Here is a 5,420-nt window from a genome sequence, read left to right as displayed (position 1 = left end):
GGAGGGAGGAAGAGAGAGAAAGAGAAAGAAAGAGAGATTTTAGAGAGATTTTATTCAAGTAAGTATGTAAATTGTAGGACAGTACATGTAATTGAAAAATATACTGAGTAAGATAACCCAGGCCTAGAAAGAAAGAAAACTATATGCCCTCTCTCATATGTAGACCTTAGCTTTTTTGTTTGTTTAAATTTGAGTGTCTCTAAAGGCCAGGATGCTGGAGAAAGGCCATTATGGGCAGGGAGAGAAGAGGCCTTAAATGAAGTGTGTGGGAGAACACTGGGGATCCAACAATTTAAGTGGGGCTTAGAAGGGGTTAGGAAAGAGAGGGTAAAGGATGGCTAGCCAATACTAAAGTTGCATTAAAAAGGCATTCCAGATCCGGGCAGTGCTGGCACACTACTCTTCATACTGTGTAGCCTTGCCCCCCAGCCTTAAATCAAGGGGAGGTGCTTAGTCTTACTGTAACACGATATGCCATGTTTTGTTGATACACATGGGAGACCTGCCCTTTCCTAAACAGAAAGGAAGGAGGAGAGGATTGGGGGGTGGAAACAGAGGGTGGACTGGGGGGACTTGGAGGAGAGGAGGAAGGGGAAACTGTAAAATAAGAATGTAAAATAAGTAAATACACAAAATTGTTTTTTAAAAAGCCACATAGAAAACTACTATTTTATAACTAATTAAAAATCAAGTTTTTGAAAGTATTTGAACAGAGATACTCTGCATATATACAAAGAATGCTATTTCTAGAAGTCATGAGCTATTAAACAAAAGCTACAGGAGCTGGAAAATGGATAAGAAATCTCTTGTAGAAGACCTCAGTTCACTTCCCAGGAACTGCCTGAGGAAGCTCACAAATGCCTGCAACTCCAGCTCCAGAGGAATCTGATGCCTCTGTCCTCAACAGGTATCTGCACTCGTTTGTACACACACACACACACACACACACACACCACACTCACACACACCTTAGTGCCAGATATCAGGTACCTCACTATGAGTTGCTGATCTAAGAAGCCCCATTGGTTTCCCGAAAAATACACCCAATTGCTAATGCTTTCGATTATGCACCAGAATTAGAAATTAAGCCTCTACTGCCAAAGACATTCAATACTTTGATATTTTGGTTCCAGAACCTAAAGGAGTCAAGCTGGCAGTGAGCTGAAAGCTTCCTACATGCTAGCCACCTGTCCTAATGCCAAAGGGAGTGATTCATTCTACTGGAGAAAGAAAAGTCATCGATGGTTTTATGCAGCTGTGAGCCCTGTAATCTGCATTATTGGCATGTTAGGAAATATTCACCTGATGTTGCAATAGCAGAATGAGTTACTTGGGGGGCATGAACTACCTTGGTTGTATTTGAAGCCTGTTTCACAGGAAGGAATCCATGCCTGGTATTATAATACTGGCCAATACTCCATGGTTAGGAAATCCACGGGTACAAGGTGGAAATTTCTGCTGCTGTCTTGCTGAATAAACATTATCAAGCTGATTTCTAAATATTTATGGATTGTGTTTGGTTTGGTTTGGTTTGGTTGGCCTGGAACTTGATATGTAGACTAGGCCCGGCAACAAACTCACAGACCTGTGCCCGCCTCTGCCTCCAGACTGCTGGAATTAAAGGCATAAACCAACCACATCTGCCCTAAATATTTCCATTTCTATCCATACAATAGTGCTCCTCTCATCCTTCTGTTCAGTTGGGTAGTGGTGGTGCACACCTTTAGTCCAAGTACTCAGGAGGCAGAGGCAGGCAGATCTCTGAGAATTCAAGGCTAGCCTGGTCTACAGAGCGAGTTCCAGGACAGCCAGAGATACACAGAGAGAGACCCTGCCTCTAATAGACAAACAGACAAATAGATAAATAAATGAAGGAAGGAAGGAAGGAAGGAAGGAAGGAAGGAAGTTTTTTTTTGCAGTGTATGACAATGAAGAGATATGTAGATGTGTAACTGGTCAAAGAACTAAAAACAACTGCTTGTTGATTGCTCATCTCCAAATGGAACATCTCCAGCTCCATTCCGAGGTTCCGGGAACATTGCAGAACTGGGGGTAGAAAGAAAATAAAGGCTGGGTGTAGGATACATGCTGTGAAGTGCTGTCTATCTTCTGGAAGTGATACGGCTGTTCTACCTATGGACCCACAGTAGAAAATAGAAGCTGGGTGTAGGATAAAATAAGGAAAACGCTCTCTATCTTCTGGAAGTGATACGGCTGTTCCACCTATGAATCCACGGTAGCTGTATTTTCAAACTGAAGAAAAGTGGCACAAGATGAGACCAATAAACATTTCATGATGAGTAGTTAGAGGAATATGTAGTGCCAAGGCATCTGAGAAATTCATGGTGATGACTAGTTTCTGGGGGATGAGGAACCATTATATTTGATATTATAGCCATTGCTAACTTGTCCATAGTATGGTTCATAGCCTCCCAGCTATGCTCATGCAAGCAACATTAATTATATTTACTAGGTCACAAAGAAACCCCCAAATAACAACAATAAAATACTTGAAAGTAGGATTGAGAACTTGCTGGAAAGAAAATGTATAGCACCAGTGAGGGTTGATGAGAGAAGACAATAGGGGTAAAAATTCAAATACATTATATATTTGTATGGATTTGTCAAAGAAAAAAAAAACACTTCATTGACCTTACATGAAAACAGACATCAAGACCATTGAAATAGGATAGATAATACAGGCATAAACCCTCACATACACAGAAAAACCTAATTTTTGACTGTTAAAAAACTTAAACATTCTTATCCATCATAGATAATCAAAATAACTCTGAGATTTTATGTTATACCTGTAAGAATGGCCAAGATCAAAAACACTAATAACGGCTAATGCTGGAGAGGATTTTGTGTAAAGGGAACACTCCTGCATTGCTGGTGGGAGTGCAAGCTGGTATAGCTCCTTTGAATATCAGTATGGAAATTTCTCAGAAAACTAGGAAACAACCTTTCTCAAACCCAGCAATACCATTCTTGGGTATATATCCAAAGGATGCTCAATTGTGCCACAAGGACATGTTGTCACCTATGTTCATAGCAGCTTTGTTTGTCATAGCCAGAACCTGGGAACAACCTAAATGCCCCTCAACCGAAAAATGGATAAGGAAATTTGGTACATTTACACCATGGAGTACTACACAGCAGAAAAAAATGACATCTTGAAATTTACAGGAAAATGGGTGGATCTAGAAAGCATCCTACTGACTGAGGTAACCCATACCCAGAAAGACAATTATCATATTTACTCACTCATAAGTGGCTTAGGCATAAAGCAAAGAAAAACCAATCTACAGTTCACAATCCCAGAGAACCTAGCCAACAATGAGGACCATAAGAGAGATATACATAGATCTAATCTAAATGGGAAGTAGAAAAAGACAAGATCTCCTGAGTAAATTGGGACCATGGGAACCATGGGAGATGGTAGAAGGGAAGAGGGAGGAAGGGAAGGGAGTGGAGAAAAATATGTAGACACTTAATAAAAACAATAAAAAACGCTATTAAAGCTGTTAAAAACATGCAATTAAAGAAAAGACAGACTCCTTAACAAATATGGGAGCCCACATATGACTCAGTTTCGATCTGGAGTCAATTCTGACTTAAAAGTCATTTGAGTTCAAGCGTGCCTGCTCTGCCTGCATCCTTGAAGGCTGTGAGAAAGTTCTGATTAAGCCCATGGGAGAGAGCATTTTGCCCATGGGAAAAGAACACATTATCTTCTAATACACAAATTTAGTATATACCAGCTGAGGGCACATCCAGATAGAAAAAAAGAAACTGTTTGCTGCTAGCAGAATTTCACAGGAGCAACATGAACCTGCTTATGCTTTCTCCCAAGGACAGTGCAGGGAGGTAGTTAGCTTACTGGGCTGCTCTTTGTTATGCCTTCTGCCCTTAATCTGTAAAAATGCAAGTTCTGAAATAAACTCTGGGTTCTTTGGCTGCTTTGACATCACCAAACAGACCTCCTGATTCTATCCTGTGTTTTCTGTCTCAGTTTCTTTCATCTGACATTTCATCATTCATTATCCAGGAAACCTAGCTCACTTTGTTTCAGCAGGCTCTGACATAAAAAATAAATAAAATAAAAATCATGTTATTTTTAGGAAATTGGGTGGAATAAAAATTTTTGGTGACTTTGTTCTTTGAGAGTTTTATATATTTATTTAGTGAATTATAGGCATTTCACCCCTTTTGTTTCCCCCTTCCTCTCCCATTGAAACCATTCTTTCCAACAAATCATCCTTTCGTGTCTTCTTTTTGTGCATAACCCACTGAATTTAGACAGTGGATGAACGGTCCACTTCTCTTTCAACAACCAGTAATTGTCAACAGTCTCTAAGGGCCATTTGGAACTTCATGCTCTCCTCCCTACCCCCTGATGATATGCTGATGGGGGCTGACCTTTAATGGGTCTTGCGCCTTTAACTACAGCCACAACAAATTCATTAATGTAATGGCTATGCCATGCCAAAAAGACATCTTTCTGCTCTACATCTCCCCATCTTCTGCCTGGGGAATGCCTCCCAGTTTAGAGAGGATGGGAGATAGTATCCCAAATATGACTTCAAAAGGACTAAACTCCTTTGCTCAAAGTTTGTTTCCAGATGGTCCTATCTTGTGTCACCACCAATGCTCCCGCAGTTCTGCTCCCATCTTGGATGAAGCTGCTCCCTTCTTTGATCAATACTTTCTCTGATAAAGCCAATAAGACATTAGTCAGAATGGGCCTGATGGCCTGAATCAGGCCAATTACCTCCAGTCATGCAGAGATTTCTCAGGGTTGTCATCTGGTAGGAGACTGGCAAGGAGGAGAGCCTATGGTTTTTTTTGAAAGCCTATGTCTTATGGAACAAAATAATATGGTTTTCCAGAATCGGGGGGGGGAGGGCTTGGTTTTCGATCATCTGGGTGTTAGACATCCATCTCTCTGGAGATCCCCTTAAGAGGGCCTAAGTAGAGTATCAAACTGTGAGGACCAGTTCTTATCCTAAAGTTAACTTTTCGACTTTGTTGACCAGCAGGCATGGTGATTATTGCTCTTACACATGCTGGTCATCCAGCTTCAAAGTATTTTGGATCTATCACTGGTCTTTTCTAAGGTCCTAGGGTTTGCGTGAGGACTCCCTTGGCAATACCTATGGTCTCATCCATATACAGATGAAATGACATAGTAAAGCCAGGGAAAGTCTAGGCTGGGGTAGACACCAGGGCCTTTTTAAAGGTTTTGGAGGCCCACCTGCTCATTCATAGTCCATTCAGAAGGCATGGTGCTGGCACAGAGGGACTTGGCTATCATCAAATTCCATTGTCTTAGTCAATGTTCTATTTCTGTGAAGAGACACTATGATCACAGCCATTCTTTTATAATATTTATTTATTTGTTTATTTATTTATTATGT

The sequence above is a fragment of the Microtus ochrogaster genome, unplaced genomic scaffold (genome assembly GCF_000317375.1).
Source record: "Microtus ochrogaster isolate Prairie Vole_2 unplaced genomic scaffold, MicOch1.0 UNK116, whole genome shotgun sequence".
In the NCBI taxonomy this organism is placed as follows: domain Eukaryota; kingdom Metazoa; phylum Chordata; class Mammalia; order Rodentia; family Cricetidae; genus Microtus; species Microtus ochrogaster.
Note: the sequence above shows the minus strand (reverse complement) of the source record.